Source organism: Urocitellus parryii, chromosome 8 (assembly GCF_045843805.1).
Source record: "Urocitellus parryii isolate mUroPar1 chromosome 8, mUroPar1.hap1, whole genome shotgun sequence".
Classification (NCBI taxonomy): Eukaryota; Metazoa; Chordata; class Mammalia; order Rodentia; family Sciuridae; genus Urocitellus; species Urocitellus parryii.
The window spans coordinates 109,104,538-109,127,323 of NC_135538.1; the positions used below are offsets into that span (position 1 = coordinate 109,104,538).

General features: G+C 36.7%; 1 protein-coding gene across 1 annotated transcript in view; it reads left to right on the forward strand.

Moving 5' to 3' along the window:
- The window catches only part of Usp49 (ubiquitin specific peptidase 49), an 84,242-nt gene that overhangs the window by 709 nt on the left and 60,747 nt on the right, over positions 1–22,786 (forward strand). Inside the window, exon 2 of the mRNA XM_026383547.2 lies at positions 2,758–2,839. The gene's annotated coding sequence lies outside the window, so the exon portion shown is untranslated. The remainder of the gene's footprint in view (positions 1–2,757; positions 2,840–22,786) is intronic.

Consider the following 22,786-nt stretch of genomic DNA (forward strand, 5'->3'; position numbering starts at 1 on the left):
AGACAAGGAGGGGCAGAGCTGGGGTAATAGTTGGGAGTATGGGAGAGAGAGAGTGAATAAGAGCCAGACGTGACAAGGGTGTGAACTAGTGCAGAGCGAGATGAGCTGAAGGGCTAGGACCCACGGTGGGGTGGGAATGACTGGCGCGTTCTAAGAAAGGTAAGGTTAGTCGGTGGGAGATGGGTGTGAATTCTGGAAAGCGAGGGGCAGCTAATCATACCCTGGACTAGAACCAGGTGGAGTCGGGAATAAGCCCACTAGAAGGGTGAAAGGAAAGATGAGAGATGGGCGTTTATAGGGCAATTCCAAAGGACCAGAAAAACTGAAAGGAGACTAGAGTAAGGGTTTAAGAAGTGATGGTGATCCGGGACAGGATAGCCGAGGAATTGTGTTAATTGAAGAGGTTCAGCAAGATCCAAGGTAAAAACAATGCGGTGAAGAGACAGGACTAAAAGCAGACGGTGAGAGCAGTAAGAAAGAGATGGGCCCCAGGATTTAAAGAATAGAATAGGGATTAAGGAAAGAGAACCGGGTTAAACGAAGCTGGGGGAGTGTAGATGGATGTACAACGGGGGTAGATTGCGATGGGAGGGAATTGAATGTATCTGGACCCGGGAGATGCTTCAGAAGGTCTGCTAGGGTCAGGGCACAAATTCTGTGGTGAAGGATCCAGTGTAGGGGCCCTTGGGTGCAGAAGAGGAGAAACCATGGTGAGTGAAAGGGGACCTAGAGATAAAAACTGAAAAGGGCTAAAGGTAGGGGGTGCAGGAAAGGAATTCTGTATTGAGAAGTGTGTGTTGAAAGTGTGAGTCCTTTTGTCCTTAAAAGTAGGAAATTCCAGAAACCTCTTTCTCTCTTAAAGGAATTTTGAATCCACTTCCACCTTTCATTGCTTTTAATTCAACTTTCAGGTCCACTTTGAAAAAGATGAGACCCATTTTGATTTGATTTTCTTCTTGTGTGAAGGATAAAGTGTCAACTTTGGATACAGAAAATCTTTGCATTTCACTAATGCTGTGATAATGGGAGGATAGGTTGTGTTTATTTACAATGTGCCTGTGAAATGTGATAGTTTTGGTGTTGTAGCAATGTTGTACCTGACAAGTGCTGGGCAGGGTGCTTTATCGCCAGCATTTCCGTTTTCACTGGAGAATGCACTATTGTTGGAATAGAGAAACATGAGAATCTTTTTGTTTTCCAGTAATCAATCTGGTTTCTGCTTGTTTTCAGTGACTGGAGAATATTGAGAAATCATTTCATAGAGAGGCAGATAATCAACCTAGGAAGTTTACTGGGAAGGAGATTTAAACCAGGGCTTTGAGGGCATTGAGTGCCTAAGCTGCCTTTAGCTCTGTGTGAGACATTTCATACTCTGGTACACTGGTTTCACTAAATGAAAGGAAAGGAGAATTGCAGAGTTGTGGAGGATTTTAGAGTAGTGGAATTATCTTTTATGTTAAACAATGAATTTATGAGTAATTTTTATACAAAAAAAATCTCTGCAAGATAATACTACAAACTGATGCCTTGGATAGCTCCACTGCCTGATTTTCTAGAAGTTTTGACTTGTAAGACACTTTTGGAAATTAAGAGGAAGATAAGAAATTTGGGACAAATTTGGGTTATAGTATTTTGCTTAAATGATTTGAAGCTTTTATGTTTAACTCAGAATATAAGTAACTTTGCATTTGATGGTGCCAAGGTATATAATGTACATTGGAAAAATGCAAACTGTTCTAGAGAATCTTATTTGGGATTATTTCATTAGTGTACATTCAGATACCCAAAGATGATTTTTCTCCAGAGTTGTGTAGGGGCTGGAGATCTAGCTTAGTGGTAGAGACCCTGGATTTGATCCCAAGCACTGGGGGTGGGCCGGGGAGTCTTATTTCAAAATTGTGTAAATTTTGGATTACTACTGTTTTGTGTCTAAATAGCACAAATTAGGTTTGTGGCATTTGTGAGAGTTAGCAAAGAGTAGGTTTTGATTTGTGACTATCAGAAACACTGGTTATTAATATATAGGAAAAACTTAGAATCTTAACTCTGGATTTAGCTCTTAACTGTGTTAGTGGCATGGTACTTAGTTCATGGTTTGTTTTCTGGATTCTATTAAGCAACTGTTCAAGGTAAGTAGATTGACTTAGCAATTTAATGGGATTCTAAAAAACTACTATTTTTGCTGCTAAGTTTTGAGAGAATTAGTCTGAATATGTTAACTTTCAAGATGAATAATAAGTTTGATAGAAGGCACCTGTGTGAGGTGTGTGTGCATATTCCTTTCTTTGTAGATGTGTTTGGGCTGGTTTTAGTGTGTGGTACTATATATGGTATTGCCATTTTTATAAAGTAATTATTTTAAACTTGATTTCTTTACATAAATTATCTGAGACATTTGATAGTGGTAAAAAAATAAAATATAAACTATAAGATCAAGTAAAGGAAAGAGTTCATTTGTGTCTTACCTTTGTTTCTGTGTGATACCATGGTATGCTAAACCACTGATTATTATTGTGAATGGTTATTTTTCATTTGATATTTCTCAAGCTGAGAATGGATGATCTTTTAATTCAGATAATAACTATTAATCAATAAGGGTACCAGTGATAAATTTAATCTGTATTTTCTTTGTTCATCAAGTAGAATTCTACTCAACTTAATTTTGGTTATAATCTTATTTTCTAAGAAAAAAACTATTAGATTTATATTTGTCTGAGTAGGTTGTACATAAGTAAATGTTTTTCTGATTAATCATAGAGTCTTTGGATGGGAAGAGACCTTGAAAGGACCTCTAGTTTATCCTGCAACTTCAGTCAATATCCCACTTAAATCATCCCAGGTAGATGAAAATTTATCCTATTTTCTTATAAATCTTCAGTGGTAATGTGACAACCTTTGTAGATAATTTCTTCTGGGTTTTAGTCATTTTTTTTTTCTATCAGGAGGGTCTATCTTCTGTCTAAGCAACACACAGTTAATAATATATTTGTATTTATTTCCTTTTGCTCCTTTCTCAATTTTTAATTAAAAATGGCTGCTTACTATATTACTTTAGCTCTTTAACTCTTCTTGAACTTCATAATAATAGCTAACACATGCATAATGCTTTAGTGCCAGACCCTGTTGTAAGTGCTTTGCAAGTTGTAATTCATTTATTCCTCACAGCAATCCTTTGAGTTAGCTACTATTACTGTTCTCATTTTATGTGTGATGAAGCAGAGGATCTTTGAGAGTTAATGACTTGCCCAAGGTTATTAACCTAAGACTTCCCTGTAGCTACTTGTTCAGTAGTTGAAAATCTGTTAGTACAAACAGATTATTATTATTATTATTTTTTGCTCAAATATTAGCCTAATGGTACATTTATTCTTTATTTAATTTTTGGCACTGGGCATTGAACCCAAGGCCTCACACATGCTGAGCATGCCCTTTAACATTGAGCTATACCTTCATCACTTAATTTTTATTTTAGTTCAAAAGATAGAATTCTACCAAGAAGTGAGGATGGGATTCCAACCTTGGCTTTTTACTGGCAGAGTCTGTGCTCCAGTATTACTGCCACTTGACTTGTGGTCATCCTTTGCCATCTCTTCTCCAGGTTTAACAGTGCTGGTTTTGTTCACCTCTTAATGGGTCTTTTTTTTGCCAGTCCTTAAATTATTAAGGTGGTTCTGTTTTTAAACTTTCTAAGTAGGGAACCTGTGACAAATACCATGAGAACTGTGTATAATGCATAGATGACATCAAAGTCCAGAATGAAATGAAATAACATAAAATAAAATCAAACAACCCCAAATCAGTTTTAAAATGCCTACTGCATTGCGTATTTTCTGCCTACTTTTTTAGCTATAATAGGCCCTGCACTTATACGCTGTAATTGGTTTGCAGTGGAAAGACTATTGCTGTTTGAGGAAAAATGGAGCTTAGATTTAAGTGCAGATATACATAAGCAAAATCTTTTTAGATCCTGTTTTTTTTTTTTTGGCTATATTCTCTATCTCTCTTTTGCTTTTTTTTTTTTGATAAATTTTTTTTAATATTTTTATTTTAGTTGTAGTTGGACACAATACCTTTATTTTATTTTTATGTGGTGCTAAGGATCAAACCCAGGGCCTCACACATGGTAGATGAGCTGCCTACCTCTAAGCCACAACCCCAGCCTTTCGGTAACTTAAAAAAAAATTTTTTTAAAAAATTTTTCCTATATTCTCTTTCTGTATGCCTGTGTATGTAATCTACTAAGTACATTTATTCATGCTTTAATTTGGTTAAGTAAATCAATCTACTCATTTTTAAAAATCACTAAGAACTACTGAGTGGTCATATTAGCTAAGTATGTGAGTGGTTTGAAACCAGAAACAACCCTGTGAAAGGGAGCTTCTGTTGTTGATACTCTATTTTTTTAATGACTTAATTTTATTACAGTTTAATTTTATTACTTATGGAAAAATGATACAAAGAACTTCTGAATACCTTTACTCAAAACTACCACTTGTGATTTTGCCCCATTCATTTTATCATTTTTCTCTGTGTAAGGACTTTTAAACAAATAAAATTGGAGAAAGTGCAAATGGAGTAAGAATGTTTTTTGAGTACTATATATTGGAAAGTTTGGTGTGTGTTTGATTTATCAAGCACTTAAAACAAAGGCATGTCAAGATTGGGTTTAGTGTGGATTTTATGATTGTGTAGTCTGTTGTTTTCAGTACATTCTGAAAAAAAAGAAAGATTCTTTCACCTGTGAATGACAGATATGTTGGCCTCTCCCATCAGTAACAAATTGTGTTGTACCCCTCTATTGACAATCTTTCTAGCACCAGGCATGGTGTGTCCTTAGGCCATATGAGCTATTGATGATGAATGGGTGATTATTGTTTCAGAAACAGGAGCCACAGAGCCCCTCAATACTACTACCAAAAAATATTTAGGTAAAATAATGTATTTAGGGGATCATTATGTAGCTTCAAAGAGCTAGAAAAGAACAAAGTGCAAAATGTATTGCTTTAAGTATGTTGATTAGGGTTACTAAATAGTAGTATTTGATGAGGTAGTATGGATAAGGAGAGGATCAATAAAAATATCTTAACATTCCATGCCTGCCTTCAAAATCTAAATTTTTGAGTCTTTTTGATTGATGTCATATAAGGAAATTAACTGACCCACCTCCAGTCATCTACAAATCCTAATTAAAATGATAGCCTATCTATTTGATAAAGTTGTGATCTACAGAAAGGCTTGTCCAATTTAAGCAAAAGGAATATTAGCAGTATTCTGACAAATGTAAAATACAATACTTGTGGGCTGCTTTTCCTTTTCTCCCCCTGTTTAAGCTATTATCAAGCTATGAAATATAGCTCCTTATTAAAGCTGATTGTAATAATTAAAAACACTTCCCTTTCATAAGGACGAGAAAATTACAAATTATTTGGAAAGCATTGTTTCTAGTCATGCGTTATTGTTTCTGAGACATGGGCAGTTTTTAAAGACTATAATACTGTTCCTTTTCCATTCACATATTAATAGAAGTCTGGAAATTTCACTCTTCTGAAATGTTCAGGGTTGTTTTTATTATATGTCAAGTTGTAAACACCATTCTGTGACAGGTATTTTCTCTCTTTGTCTTCTTTTGAGCTAATTAGTAATTTACACTCTAGTAGCATCTCTTCCAGCCTCACTGTGTGAAAATGCCTGCTACTCCATGCCTTCCATGCACCCAGGGCTGGCAAATGATTGGGGGCAGATGTTGGTTAGCACATCGAAGGATCAGGAATAAAATGCATTTTTATATTGTTTTTAAAGGCTTTTGTGTATGTGTTTCCCCATCTCCACCATCTCCTCTGCAAACAGGAATATTAGGCCCTTCTGTAACCTAGAGCTGTTGCCCTTGATTCAGTTTGGGGTTTTCAATTCTGTCCCCCACCCCCACCCCTGCATTGTGGGATTTGGGGAGGATTAGCAGGGCAGTCTGGCATAGTTTAGAGCCCAGGAAGCTGGTCTTCACTGTTCCCTCCCATCAGAATGTGAAGACCCAGGCATTGTTTTTAGAACCCACCCAGCAGTGTTTCTCTTGCTGGGGAAGTTGTGTGATTGATGGGACAGCAGTCCTTTGCTAGTTAGGAGATGCTTTTCTATAATACTCTATATCTCTCCAAAGGAAGGGGAGGTCCTACCTTTGTGTCAGATTTTTCAAAATACAGCTGAGAGTGACCAGAAGATAATTTATAGCTTGGTTTTAGCATTTTGTCACATTGGGGTCCTGTTCTTTCCTGTCTCCTGCTCTCTCTTTCTTCAGTCTGATGTGGGAAAGATGTGTAGCATCTGTCATATGTTCACTTGGATGAGCCATGTGGGCATATTAAAACAGCAAGAGCATTTGACTTTTAAATAGTATTAAGGATCAGTTTGTTTTGTGAATATGAATTTCAGTTGAAAATTTCTAAGTAAGGGTAGATAGAATTTTACTGGTTTGTTTTGAATCCAAAATGTTCTACAATGTCAGATAATTTGTGTGGTACTTAGTTTTGCAGTTGTAGATACTAATTTATCAGGATAATAAGGTCAAAATTCCTGTTAGAGCTAATTAAATTTTCCTTGACAAAATTTGTTACCTGGAGATGGCCACAAAGAAAATCAGGTAAGAAAATGTGTGAATAGCTCAGTTCAGCCGTCATTGCTAATAGCATTATAGTCAATAGACATGGAGCCCTTTACAGTGAATCAGCACTCAGGCACAAAAGTCATCTCATTTATACATGCATTTATAGAGTATGTGGTGCTGTGCTGGTGTTTTGTTTTTATAAACCAAAATGTCTAGAACATTCATGTGGCTCTTGCTAACATTTACTTCTCTTACTCTCTCTCCTTTTTCTATATTCTAATACAGCCACCTATGTCTTATTTTTATTGGATGCCCATGGCTGAGTACCAATTGTACCTTTGTACCTTGTAACATCTATAGAGGTCAAATGTCATATTAATAAACAACACTGTATATAAAAAAAGTGAAATATTATCAAAGTGAACTAATCAGAGGGTGTTGTAAATGCAATTGAGAAAGTGAATACATGACTATCCATGTGCTATATGTATTAAAAGAAATGTTTCTACAGTGTATATCATAGCTCTGAAGAGATTATAGCAATGTATTTCAAGTGTATTTTAAGACATCTGTCTCATTTTTAGTTGGCATCATTGTGCTCAAAACCCAAATTGGTTAGACATTAACAGTCTTCCCAAACATACTGTTAATGTGATTTTTGAATTTTTTTCTCCATAGGCAGTTTAGCTTAGTGTACAACTAATAATAAATTCAAAATATACCTGACCTCTAAATTCAGTAAACCCAATCATTTAAATAAGTATAAAATGAAACATGTAATTATACCATTTTACTTATCAGATTGAGGAAAATTTTAAAAATTGATGTTAGTTAATAGTGGATGGGATGTAGGGACATTGGCAGGGATGTAAGTTTTCTTGGAAGTAAATTTGGCAATGTCTGTTGGAACTTAAAATGTACATATCTGCTTCTAGGAATTTGTCCTAAATAACATACACTTGTGTGAAAAATAGGAGTATAAAATTTTTCTTTCCAGCATTGCTGGTTATAACAGATGATGTTCGTCAGTCAGAGATTAATTAAACAACGTATGATAGGTCCACAGAGAACACCATTTAGCTTTTCCAAATGCATAGATCTCTATTTGTTCATGTGGAAAGATGCCACTAATTTATTTTTAAAAGTTACATTACAGCCAGGTACTGGTACATGCCTGTAATCCCAGCTACCAGGGAGGCTGAGTCCAGAGGGTTATAAATTTGAGGCCAGTCAATGAGATCCTGCTCAGTGGTGGAGCACTTGTCTAGCATGTGTGAAGCACTGGGTTCAATCCTCAGCATTACATAAGATAAGTAAAGGTATTGTGTCCATCTACAACTAAAAATATTAAAAAAAAAAAAAAAAGGGCTGGGAATGTAGCTCAGTGGTTGAATGCTTGCCTAGCATGCATGAGTTCCTGGGTTTGGTCCCCAGTACCACCAAAAAAAAAAAAAAAAAAAAAAAAGAAAGAAAGAAAAAAAAAGAGAGGGTCATGTTGTAGAACAACATAGAATACTCCTTTTTTTTTGTAAAATGTTAAGTTCACTTTTTACTCTGTATACTTTTGGTGCTTAATTTTAACAAGCACAGGATGGGTCATTTAACTGAGAACATTTTTATGAAAGAACTTCCTGTAGTAGTAGATAAGAAAGAGATCAGCCAAGTAAAGAGCTGTTTCATTTATGTGAATACTAAGTCAAGGTTTTGAGACAGAAATGAGGACTGAAATGGCAGAAAGAGGGCATATAGTAGAAGTTAAGGCCAATTGGTGGAGGTTTTAAAGGTAATGGTAGAGAAACCTGCATTTGATTCAAAAAATGATCTGTAAAATGGGATAATAATTAGTACCTAGTCTATTGGATGGTTGTGAGGAATCACTTAAATAATGCAAATAAAATGTGTGAATAGTATAATGCAAATAACACCCATTGAGAATTATTATCTTTTGTAAGTCGGTGTAAATTACTGTTACCTTTTGTCATGTACAGTGATGGTTCCATTGACCCCCACTGACAAATCATGTAGTTTTAGTACTAGGGATTTAACCCAGGGTGCTCTGCCACTAAGCCACATCTCAAGCCGTTTTTATTTTTATTTTGAGATAGGCTTTGCTAAATTGCTTAAGACCTTGCTAAATTGCTAAAGCTGGCCTTGAACTTGGTAGTCTTCCTGCCTCAGCCTCCTGAGGTGCTAGGAGTTCAGGTGTGCACTACCTTGGCTGGCCAGATCATGTAGTTTAAAGTTTTTCAAATAATATTGGTGGTTGGCCTAAATATTCTTATTCTTCACCTTTGGATCTTCCTACCTACTGACACTTACTATTAAACTTTGAAATACTAAAGTATTGCAATTTATCTTATTAGGCATATAATATCTTATACGTTGCTATTAGTTTTCTTTATCAATATTATATATACGAGTTAACATTTAGGATTTGTGTCATTTCGTGTTTAAAAGGGGAGAGGAGACAAATACCTTTTTTTTTTTTTTGAAAATGCCATTCATTTTCTGTGCCCAGGGGATGTGGGATAGACAGTCACATTGCATGTTAATCAGTTTTCGTTAGCAGGGTGGTGTAATGAGCATATTAACTACAACACCTACATTGGCAGCCAGCAGTCTGCTTGTGAAATCTTTAAGAAAACATAAATCTGGTGAGAAGTTCCTGAGCAGTTGAAATATCTTTGGGGGAAAATTAAACCAAGCAAATAAAGAGACTTCCTCCTTCATAAAGTAATTGTTTTACCATTGAAAACCATGAAAAAAGATGTCTTATCTGTGGACTAAAATGTGGCTGTTTTAGTCAGCTATTTTGCTGCTGTGACTAAAGGAGCTGACCAGAACAACTGTACAGGAGGAAAAGTTTATTTGGGGGCTCACGGTTTCAGAAGTCCAAGTCCGTGGAGCTCAAGGTGATGCAGGACATCATAGCATAAAAGTGTGGCAGAGGGAAGCAGCTTTCATGGTGATCAGAAAGCAGATCGACAGACCGCCCACTCACAGATATACCCAATTCCTGCCTCCTCCAGCCACACCCTACCACTTCAATTACCACTCAGTAAATCCCTATCAGGGGATTAAATCACTGATGGAGTTAAGACTCTTACAACCCAATCATTTCTTTGAACCTTCTTACATTGTCTCATATGTGAGCTTTTGGGGGGATACCACATCTAAACTATATCAGTGACAGTGTTATTTATGTGGTTTTTAGAGTTCTTTTTGTATCTGGACTTATCCTTTACAGAACTTCAGGTGTAATTCATTTGATTAAAAGGTTTTATAAAAATATTCTATATATTCTAATGTAAGTTAAAGAATATCTTTTGGCTCATGCCAGTGGCTCAGGAAGCTGAGGCAGGAGGATTACAAGTTTGCCAGTGTCAACAATACAGCAAGGCCCTAAGCAACTTAGTGAGACCCTGTCTTTTTTTTTTTTTAATTTTTTTTAGATGTTGATGGACCTTTATTTTGTTTATTTATTTATACTCGGTGCTGAGAATCGAACTCAGTGCCTCACACATGCTAGGCAAGTGCTCTGGGCCACAACTACAGCCCAGAGACCCTGTTTTAAAGGTAAAAAATAAAAAGGTCTGGGGATGTAGTTAAGTGGTGAAGTGCCTCTGGATTCAGTACCCAGAAAACTGACCTCCTCCCCCCAAAAGAATATCTTTTGAGGTTTTTTTTTCTTTTTATAAAAAAAAGCCTTCAGATATAAGAAAAGTTTCTGTTCAAAGATAGTTCTTGGCACTCATGAGGTATTCAGTAAGTTTTAATTGAGTATTTAATGTATGCATGAATGAAAAGTATCATTTGTGAATATGGACTTCATATTCCTTGATTTGGGTACAGTCTGGCATCGTTGTTCAGAGATCTTCTGTCCTATGCCCATTTCTCTTCCCTACCTCACAGGCACACTCTCTGATATTTGTCCTTGATTCTATATGTATCTTTGTAAAATACTTAGTGAGGGGCTGGGGTTGTGGCTCAGCTGTAGAGCACTTGCCTAGAACATGTGAGGCCCTAGGTTCGATCCTCAGCACTACGTAAAAATAAATAAATAAAATTAAGTTGTTTTTTTTTTAAAGTAAAATACTTAGTGAATTTTTTTTGTATCTTTAATTATAAAATAGCTTGTTACACCATACTTTCGTAGAATTTGGCTGTAGAATTCTCCACATAAAAATGCCATAGATCCTACTCAGATTTTTAATCTTTTCACTCAGCACTGTTTTTAGATCTATTTATGCTGAATGTAGTTTTTGCTGATTGTTCCTAACTGTAGCATAGTATTCTATGGTGTGCATCCATTCCCATAGCAGTGGACACACAGGCTGCCACAAACAATGCTACCGGCGTCCATTATGAACATATTGAGAATTTCCAGGATGCAGACTCAGGAGGGCCATTATGATGTAAGTGCTATTAGGTGCTGAATGATTGTATAGTGTACACCCGATAAGCATTGTGTTCCTATAACCTCTTAAAACTTGGTATTGTCCACATTTAGAAAACATTTTTGCCATTTAATACTGTCTCAATATGTATTTCTAATTATCAGTGAATTTGAGCATTTCTTCATATTCTAGTTAGCTATTTGCTGCTTTTATGTGAATTGCCTCTTCATATCTTGTTTCCTGAGTTTTTCTTGTTGACTCATAGAATCAACGAGGTTGATTTTTCTTGTTGATTTTTTATGAATATAAAATCCCTGGTTGGTTTTGAATCATGTGAATATCATTTCCTTGGGTATCATTATTAATTTTTTCATGTAGTTGAATCTGTAATTTTTTAGCCTTAATATCTATTTTCCTTATTAGTGCTCCTTGGACTTAGGTCTCTCAGATTATTTATTATTTTTAGCTTTATAGTTTTACTTTTCTCATTAAATTTTAAATGTATATGGAGCAATTTTTCTCCTTTTCTTCCTGTGATTGAACCCATGGCCTCTTGCATGCTAAGCAAACGCTCTACCACTGAGACTTAGTCCCCTTTTGTAATTTTGATTGAGATTGTGCTTTTAGATTGATTTAGCAAGACTTGGCATCTTTTTGCAAAGTCAAGTTATTCCATCTATAAGCATGAAAGAGTGAATAGTATTTCTTAAAATTTTTATTTATTGTTATAGAACTGGGGATTGAACCTGGGGGTACTCTACCTCTGAGCTACATCCCCAGCTTTTTAAATTTTATTTGTTTTATCTTTTTGTGGTATTGGGGATTGAAATCAGGATCTCTCACATGCCAGGCAAATGCTCTAACATATCCTCAACACTTTTCAAATTTTCAGATAGAGCTTTCTAAGTTGGTGAAGCTGGCCTCAAATTTGTGATTCTCCTACCTGAGCTTCCCAAACAGCTGGGATTACAGGTCTGCTGGAATGTACCTGGCTCTTTTTTATTTCCAGAGAAAATCTTGCTAAGTTGCTGAGGCTGACCTCCAACTTTCCTCCTGCCTTGGCCTCCCAAGTAGCTGGGATTATAACAGACAATGCACCACCACATCCAGCTATTTTTTTTTTGTTTGTTTATAAAGCTAGAGGAAATTTGGGATATACATATATTTTGTAAGATAATAATGTATGTTATCAGACTTTACAAAAAAGAAAGCTGGGCATAGTGGTATGTGCCTGTAGTTCCACTAACTCAGGAGACTGAGGCTATGAGGTGTCTCCTGAAAGCTCCTGTGTTAATGCAGGAATAGCCAGAGGTAAAATGGTTAGATTGGGAGAGCTGTAACCTGTCAGCCCATCCCAGTTTAAATGGCCTGACTGGGTGTTAACTGCAGGCAGGTAGGATGAGTTGGAGGAGGTGGGACACTGGGGGCATGCCCACTGTGCCTCTTCCCTATGGCCCTTCTCTCTCTCTGTCTCCTTTCTAGCCACCTTTAGGTGAACTTCTTTCTTGGCCTTGCTCTTTGGCCATGATGTCCTGCTTTATTTTGGGACTCAGAGCAGTGCACTGAGACCTGAAACCATGAGCCCCAAATAAACTTTCCTTCCTATAAGTTGTCCTTGTCAGGTTACTTTGGTAGAAGCAATGCAAAACTGACTAAAACAAGGATTTTCTCTCTCTCTCTCTTTTTTTTTTTTTTTTTTTTTTGGTACCAGGGATTGAACCCAGGAGTGCTTCACCACTGAGCCATATTCTTAACCTTTTTATGTTTTATTTTGCTAAGTTGTTGGGGTTGGCTGGCTTTGAACTCACAGTCCTCCTGCCTCAGTCTCCTGAGTTGCTGGGATTACAGGTGTGTGACATCGTGCCCGGCTAAAACAAGCATCTTTTGAGCCTACAAATTCAAGGTCAGATCAAGCAATATTTTGAGACCTCCCCTCCCGTCTCAAAAACAAAAACAAAAGAAAATTTAAACAGAGCATAAAGTAGATTTTTATTCCAGATTTTAGGAGACCATGAAACAAAAGATGTTCAACATTCTATTTAAAAACTATTGGTATGCTGTAGTTAAAATACTTTGCTAGGAATCTATTCTTATCTTCATTTATGCTGAAAAATGGGGGGCAAATGTGTTTACCAAGGTAGCTTTGGTATGGTTTAGCTTTAAAAAAAATTTCCATGGTCAGAAATGAATAGAATGTCAAAAAATAACAAACAAAACCAGAGTTTGCTATTTCTGTGTTTGCAGTTTACTTAGATGTCAGAAAATGGAGTAAATAACAAGCCACACCTTCTATCTGCCTTCTCACAATGACCCTAACATGTGATTAATAAGTATGGTTTTAATACTCCTTCATTATTAGTGGATGATAGCAAATACTTTATCCCTCATTTTGCTATGAAAAGGCAATAGAAAATATAGCTTTCTTAATTTTGAAAGTATCTGGAGATATAGAGAACAGCATATTTTGTAATTCAGATGTCAGTTGTTGGGGTCTTAGAGGAAGCTGGGCAGCAGTTGTTTCTGGTTTGTGCGTAGGTTCTGCTCTTTCTTGTTTCAGTCTTCAGAAATGGGTCAGTGACTGACTCAGAATGATCTTCACCTGTTCCAACAGGCATGCAGTATATGTGCTTCCTTTCCCTAAGGATGCAATATAGTTGTTTTTTTTTAAATGTGTTTTCATTTCTGACCAAAATGTGAAGCAAACCAATTGTTCTGCAATTTTTCAAAACTATTTTTTAAATGTAGATGGACACAATATCCTTATTTTATCCATTTATTTTTATGTGGTGCTGAGGATCAAACACAGTGCTAGACAAGCCTCACATGTGCCAGGCAAGCACTCTACCACTGAACTACATCCCCAGCCCTGTTCAGAAATTTTATGATAAGCTATTCTCTAGAGCTGCATAGTTCTCATCCTGGGATCTACTTTCTCCCGTGTCCTAGGTATTTCCTTTGCCTTCCTATGTTGAAAATGGCACCACCCCCAACCCCAATGTTTCCTGGACCTCATATCTTCCTCCTTTGTCATTTCTACTTAATTTTGTGGAGCCACCTCTTCTAGAAGCTCTGGAGGGAACCATGCATGGGATGTACATTGTAAATCTGCAGGTACGAAAGTTATTCATTTAAGAAAAAATTACCCAATCATTGATTTATAGTTTTCCTGGTTATAGAATTCTAGATTGAAGACTATTTTCTCTGAGTTCAACAGGCATTGCTCTGTTGACGTCTACCTTCTGTTGCTCCCAATGAGAAGTCTAATGCTATTCTGATTCTTGATTCTTTTTGCCTCCCTAGAGATGTTATGAAATTTTATGGTAACCTGATTCACTCTGGGCCTTATTGTATCTGTTATTCTGGGAATTCTGAGGGCCTTTTCAATTTAGAAACATTTTTTCCCCCCACTTCTGGAAGATTTTGTTAATTTTTAACTGATCTTTTTCTCCCCTGTCTTACCCTTAGCTTCCCCTATTCTTTCTCTCTGGAACTTGTTTATTTATTTATTATTTTGGTACTGAGATTTTTTTTTTTTTTTAGTTGTAGATGGACAGAATACTTTTTAAAAAAAAATTTTATTTGTTTATTTTTATATGGTACCAGGGATCAAGTCCAGTGCCTCACACATGCTAGGCAAGCTCTCTATCACTATGCTCCAATCCCAGCCCCTCCCTACCCAGCCCTTTTTATCTTTTATTTTGAGACAGGGTCTTGCCAAATTGCTTAGGGCCTCACTAAGTTGCTGAGGCTGGGCTCAAACTTGCCATCTTCCTTTTCTCAGCCTCCTGAATGCCAGGATTATAGGCCTGCACCACCAGATCTGTCTTGAAACTTACTGTGTTGGGACTTCTGGACTGAAAAGTTCTATAATTTTCTCTTCTTTTATATTTTCCATCTGATTGTCTCTTGGTTTACTTTCTGATAAGTGTCTTGGCCTTCTAATTAGTTCTATATTTCTGCTGTCATTTTAAATTTTTTTATCTGAATGTTACTTTTTAATACTCTTGTATTTTTTTTGTTTTATAGATGGAATAACTCCTGAGTATGTTAATTATAAAGTTTTTAAAAAGTTTATTCAGCTTCCTTTAATCTCTCAATTTTCTTTTTTTTTTCTTTTTTTTTTTTTAGAGAGAGTGAGAGAGGAGAGAGAGAGAATTTTTTTAATATTTATTTTTTAGTTCTCGGTGGACACAACATCTTTGTTGGTATGTGGTGCTGAGGATCGAACCCGGGCCGCACGCATGCCAGGCGAGCGCGCTACCACTTGAGCCACATCCCCAGCCCCTCTCTCAATTTTCTTAAAATACCTTTATTTATTTGTTTTGGTCTTTCATTTATGGAGTTTCTTTAAATATACAAGGGTTTTTACACATATTCAGGAGTGAGCCTCTGAAAAACCGAAAGCTGACTTTGCCAAAGTGCGAATTCTGAAAGTTAGTGGTGGTAGTTATTATTATTATTGTGGTACTGGGGATTGAATCCAGGGGCACTTCACCACTGAGTTATACTCCCAGCCCTTTCCATTTGTTTAACTTGAGGCAGGTTTCACTAAATTGCTGAGGCTGCATGATTTGCCATCCTCCTGCCTCAGCCTCCCAAGTAGCAAGGATTACAGGTGTGTGCCATGGTTCCCTTCCTGGTAGTCTTCATTATGAGGTGATTAGCCAGGGACCCAACTTTTTAGAGACGGCCCTGCTAGCAGTCAGTAAATGTAGTTTTTCTCTTGGACATGGCTTATCAATCTGACTGCAGTATTTGGGGGCTGAGTGGGGACACCTTCAGAATATTTGTCTAAATTCCAGTATTTTTTAGACAGGTGGGTTGCCCCTAGTTGTTCCTAAGTTCATAGTCTATTTACTAATCTTTTTAGAGAGAGAACTCCCATTTTCTGCCCAGTAGCTGCTGGGAATCAGACTGGAGTGTTTCCCTCTCTCTCTCCCTCTCTCTCTCTCTCTCTCTCTCTTTTCCAGCCCTACCTTCTGATCCCCCTTTCAGAGGCATTCTGAGTTTTTCTGATGGACAGTTCAGTTTGCTCCGGGCTTCTGCTCAACATGCCCTTGGGTTTTAGCCTTCTTTGACTTGTTGAATCAAATAACTTATTAATTTGTTTTTCTTCTTCCACAACTTTCTTGTATTCACAACAAAAAATAAGTATGTAAAGTGATGGATATGTCAGTTAGCTAGAGTTAACCATTTCACAGTGCATAGACATATTAAAAAATCACTTTGTACATTGCAAATATACACTGTTTTGTCAACTATACCTTAGTGAATATAGCTTCTCTAAATGGAGGATTAAAACAACTCCTCCTCTTCCCCTCTCCCATCCTTCACTGAGATTGAATACAGGGGTGCTCTACCACTACAACCCCAGTCCTTTTTATTTGTAGACATGAGTCTTACTAGGTTTTTGAGGCTGGCCTTGAACTTGAGATACTCCTGACTCTGCCTCCCTAGTTACTGGGATTACAGGCCTGAGCCCATCATCTTCACTTATCTAAACTAGAATTGACCTCTTTTGTAGTGTTCTTTTTCTTCCACATATGGCTCTATCTTTTCCTTTTAAACTAACTGGAAATAGAAGCTCTTTCCTATTCTACTTCTCCTCCTTTTCTTCCTCCTCCTCCTCCTCCTTCTCATCATTATCATTACTGTTATTGTTGTTATTTTTTGCAGTGTTGGGGATCCAGCCCAAAGCTTTGTGTATACTAGGTAAGCATTCTACCACTGAGCTACATTCCCAGCCTTTAGAAACCCTATTTCCATTAGTTATGTCACCCAGATATCATGTTAATTTACTCTAGGCTTGAAGTCACAGTTATTTGTGAAATTAAAAAATTTTATTTTATGGCCAGTTGTGGTGGCACATGCCTGTGATCTTAGTGGCTCTGGAGGCTGAGGCAGGAGGATCTTAAGTTCAGAGACAGTCTCAGCAAAAGCAAGGCACTAAGTAACTCAGTGAGACCCGGTCTCTAAATAAACAATACAAAATAAGTTTGGGATGTGGCTCAGTGGTCAAGTGCCCCTGAGTTCAATCCCCAGTACCTCCACCCCAATAATTTTTTTTTTTTAAAGAGAGAGAGAAAGAGAGAGACAGAGAGAAAGAGAGAGAATTTTTAATATTTATTTTTTAGTTTTCGGCGGACACAACATCTTTGTTTGTATGTGGTGCCAGGATCAAACCCAGGCCACATGCATGCCAGGCGAGCGTGCTACCGCTTGAGCCACATCCCCAGCCCCTCCAATATGTTTTATGGTTTTCTTCCTTGTTAATATTTGGGGGTCTCATTTTATTTGAATGAACTTTAAAACTTGAGAAAATTTGCTGGACATGGTGGCACATGCCTTAATTTTGGTGGTTTGGGAGGCTGAGACAGGAAGATTGCCAGTTCAAGAACAGCCTCAGCAACTGAGTAAGGCCTAAGCAACTTACAGAGACTCTGTCTCAAAATTAAAAATAAAAAGGGATGGGGTTGTATCTCAGTGGTCAATTGCCCCTGGATTAAATTCCTAGTAAAAAACAAAAACAAAAAACAAAAATTGGAGAAAATTTGTGTCTTACCATTTAAAGATATTCATGTTTTAAAGAATTTATATTGAGTATTTAAAATGTTTCTTTTTTCTTACTACTTACTATTCCCTATCTCTCAGTGGGTTCAAGTTCTTTGTGAGAGAGGATGGGAATTCTTTGCTTAATATGATTATGACTGGTAAAATATGTAGAACAAATTAGTATACCTGTAAAAATGTCAACAGATTTCTTTGGAGAAATTTCTAGAAAGATTTCTTTACTCAGTTTTTAACCCCTCTCTTCCAAAACTCCTTCTTCTATTTAACCCCATGCTACATAAATCTTTGCTCTTATTTCTCCTTCTATCTTTTATAGTTTGTAAACTTTGTCCCCAGGTTCCGCTGAATTCATTATATGTCAGCATATAATTCTCTGCCAATTTTCCCTTATGTGTAAAAGCCTTGAGCAGAAACCTTGCTTTGTACTTTTGACACACCTATTTATGGGGCACCTTCTTTGTGACTAAAGCACTGGGCTCCTCTGTAGTTTTAGCATCTTTTGGGGTTCATGTTGGGTCTTCAACAGATCCTGATGGATGGTATAAATTCACCCTCTTTCTAGTCACTGTCATGAGACAATTGAAGAATGGGCTGTGCCCCTTTCTGTGACAGTGGTAACTAGTAATAACAACTGGGAGCAGAGTGGAGAAAGCCTGTTTTTCAGAAGCTAAGGGAATTCATGTTCCCTTATCTGGAGAGCAAACCTGTTAGAAGATAAGCCCACTGAGATTCCTTACAACCTCCAAATTTGTGACCATAAAGAGGTGTTCCCGTGAATCAGTGACACCCTTTGTAACAGCCAAACCACAAAGAAAAATAATATCTCTTATTATTGAGTGGAATCCAATGAAATTTTTGCTTGGCTAAGTAAACTATATAGCAAGCCATCTGAAGTTACCTGCAAAAAGTCAACAGATTTATTCTCCCTCTCTTCTAAGGTTAAACAATGCATTCTTGTTACTATGCTTGGGAGATGCATTAGTTTTTATCTTCATTGGGAAAAATAATGTGTGAAATACATTTGGAAACACATGTACATTTTATTTTTTATTTTTATTTTATTTTTTTTAGAGAGAGGAGAGAGAGAGAGAGAGAGAGAGAGAGAGAGAGAGAGAGAGAGAGAGAGAGAGAGAATTTATTTATTTATTTTTTTAAGCTTTCGGCGGATACAACATCTTTGTTTTTATGTGGTGCTGAGGATCCAACCCGGGCCACACGCATGTGAGGCGAGCACGCTACCGCTTGAGCCACATCCCCAGCCCACATGTACATTTTAAAGAGTAGTAAAAAAAGCTGAGGTAACCATTTGTATTGTATAGAAGTTCCTGTGTGATTTTCCCTATCCCCCACCCCAGGTTACTGCTAGTCTTTTACCAATAAAGTTTGGGGTTTGTTTCTCTTCTTTCTTTCTTTCTTTCTTTCTTTCTTTCTTTCTTTCTTTCTTTCTTTCTTTCAAAGAGAGAGAGAGAGAGAGAATTTTAATATTTATTTATTTATTTTTAGTTTTTTCGGCGGACACAACATCTTTGTTTTTGTATGTGGTGCTGAGGCTGGAACCGGGTCGCACGCATGCCAGGCGAGCGCGCTACTGCTTGAGCCACATCCCCAGCCCTCTTTATTTATTTTGAATTGTTTTTAGTTGTAGATGGACACAATATCTTTGTTTTATTTATTTATTTATTTTATTTTATGTGATGCTGAGGATTGAACCCAGTTCCTCACGCATGAGAGACAAGCGCTCAACCATTGAGCTTGTATACAACCCCAGCCCCATGCTTCTCCTTATTTTATTTTTTCATTCATTCATGCTGCTGGGGATTGAACCCAGGGCCTCACACATGCTAGGCAAATGCTCTAACACTGAACTACATCCCCAGCCCTTTTTATTTTGAGACAGAGTCTTGATAAGTTGCCCAGACTGGTCTTGAACTTGGCTATCCTCCTGCCTTAGCCTCCTAGGAGCAAGGATTACAGATAAGTAGCTGGGATTAGAGGCTTGTACCACAGTGACCAGCATATTATGTTTTAAATTCTAAATCTGAAAGCAAAATAGCTCAATAATGGAGGTCTTTCAGTCTTTTACATGTATATTTAATTTTTTTTACACAGATAATACTTAAAAAATAATTAACCCCAATGCCATTGACTTTTCTGAGCACTTTATACTCTTTAATTCTCAACAGCTTTATGAGATAGGTGAAGAAACTGAGGCACAGGGCATTTTCACAGCTAGGAATTTGGGCTCACTGGGATTCTGCCCTTTCCCATCTCTGTTGTATTCAGGATTGAGCCCAGGGCACTTTACCACTGAGCTATATCACAGCCTTTTTTTTTTTTTTTTTTTTTTGAGACAGGATCTCAATAAGTTGCTCAGGCTTGCCTTCAGCCTTGGGATACTTCTGCCTCAGCCTCCTGAGTTGCTAGGGTTACAGATGTGTGATACCACAGCTGGATAGACTCACTTAGATTCTAATCTGGCCAGTCTGGCTCATAAACCTGATTTCTTCATCTTTTCCCCCTTTCCCCCTCTTCTGCAGTGCTGGGGATTGAAACCAGGGCATTGTGCATGCTAGCCAAGTGCTTTACCACTGAGCTACATCCCCAGGCCCTGAACCTGATCTCTTAATGACTACACCTAATTAGGGTACTGTTTAATGACTTCATATGCAATTTTATATACATTTAAAAATATTTATTTTTTAGTTTTAGATGGACACAATATCTTTATTTTTATGTGGTGCTGAGGATTGAACCCAGTACCTCATGCATCTAGATGAGCTCTTTACCACTGAGCCACAACCCCAGCAATTTTATATTTTTAAGATCTATTATATCTTTTAATACTCTAACCAAATAACAGTGTAGCCATCAAGTGTTAAATTATTTCTGCAGGAATCTTTTATTTGAAAAGCTCTATAGACTTTAGATTTTATCTATATACCTCTAGCTTCTCATTACCTGGTTCAGATAAGTAGTTCAGTAATTTTATCTCAACCTTTATTATTGTCTGTTTTAAAACCTATTTAGAATATTTATTTTAAAAACATTAGGTGTTTTTTTAAATGGGGGATTTTCAGGAAAAACAACTTACTAGAGTGAATAGCAATATACAGGTTAGAGTTAACATTTTGATTTTAAAGGAAGAGCTTTGATTAGAGGAAGCATTTTAAAAAATATAGTATTTAAGATTCTTATTTGAAATATTTTCATGTTTGTGAGATTCAGGTAATTTTTGATACCTACTTAGAAATGATCTCGAAGAGATAATCTTTATAAAAACAGTTATTGATTTTATTTAGTAAATTAGTATTTTCTTTGTGGGTTTTCCCATGAAAACAACTAACTGTAGTGACAAGTCTTTATGTTTAAATTTAAAACTGTTTTTGTCTTTATGTTTAACACTTAAAAACTGTTTTTGTTCAGGAACTTCTTGAACAAAGCTAACTGCCAATTAAGTTTTACCATGGGCACAAAACTATTTAATCTCACATTCCTTGCTAACAACGCAATTCTCTGGGGCCTGGATGCTGCTGTTTCCTTGGCTGTGTCATCATAGGCTAGTCACTTACTAACCAATCTGACCCTTCTTCATTCTTCATCTGTAAAATGCACCTGATCTCTCTCAGTGTGGAAATCAAACGAACAAGTATAGGTGAAAACACCTCAAACAGCGTGGAGTGTAGTGTGTAGTGGGTGTATGATAAATGTTCATAAATATTCTCTCACCATTGAAGTTGTTGCTCTGTGTTTCCAAAATTGTCTTATAGTATTTATAAGAAGTGCTTGGTAATGACAGAATTAATGTTTTAAAATGGTTTGAAGGGCTAGAGTTGTGGCACAGTGGTAGAGCTCTTTCTTAGCGCATGTGAGGATCTGGGTTCGATCCTTAGCAACACATAAAAATAAACAAATAAAAGGGCATGCTATTTGTCTAGCAAAAGAAAAAGAAATCTTCACTATTTAAAAAACTTTAAAAAATGGTTTGATATATGCTGGCAAACGAAACTCTACCAATTAATATTTATAATATGTGGAGCATACAAAAAACAAGATTACATTTAGGCAGAGTGATGAAACAGCAACTGTGATGTGTGCTGTGTGAAGGTGATTTTGAGGCTGAAATGGCTGCTCTCCAGACTAAATAGGATTTGGTATTCTTTTGTTTGCATTTATCTTGGATGATTGGGAAGAATGCAAGCATATTAAGCCAAAGTTCTTAGGTCATCTTATTTGGGGAGAAAGAATTCCCAATCTGGCAAAAATCTTATGTCCACTAGTCCTTATAAGCTTTTATTTAAGACTACATCTTCAATTGAAATTAAGAACTGGATACCAAACACATTTTAGAATTCTTTCAATTCTGGGTGATCTGGCTCTTTTTATCCCAGCTTTCCCTAGAACCCATGGAATGTTTGAATATTGGTGTGTTTTCTCTTCAGAATCCTTATCTAAAATCTTTTCTTTCTTTGCTAGCAAGGAAAGAATAACTAAAACAAATATTAAAAAAAAGACTAACTAATTCATGTATGGCTCTTGCCAGTTTATAATGTTCTTATTCTTATTTTCTTATTTGACCTTTGCAGCATCTTTTCGAGGGAATAGAGCTGATTTTATATCCTTTTACCGGTGAGGATGTAGGGATTCTAAGACATTAGTGAGTAGTCCAAGGTCACACTGTTAAAAAATGAATATCTGGGACTTAAACTCAAGCCTTATGATTTTAAATCTGAGGCTTTTTCACTTTCCAATACTCTTGTGCCCCTTTAAGTTAACAGATTCTTCGAGTATCTTTTTAGATATGGAAGTCAGTCAACATGGCAGATGGATTCCTAAAGCCTTTTTGATCCTAACCACCATATATATAGGTATTTAGGGAGGAAAATTTCTAATGTGGAACTTGACCATATTTCAGTCTGGGATTCTGAATTTCATATATCATTGTATTAATCCCAAATTGTTTTTCTTTAAGAAGGCTCAAGGATGAAATGTTTTGTTCTAACATGACAGTGTACATGTGGAAAGATGATAAAATTCCAGTTTGCTGTGGTAAATGAGTTTTAAATTGAGAATAGGTACTTTAGCCAGGCTCTGTGGCAAACATCTGTAATCCCTCTTGCTTGAAAGGCTGAGGCAGGAGGATTGCAAATTCAAGGCCAGCCTGGACAACTTAGTGAGACCTTGTCTCAAGATAAAAAATAAAAAGACTGAGGATGTGGTAGAA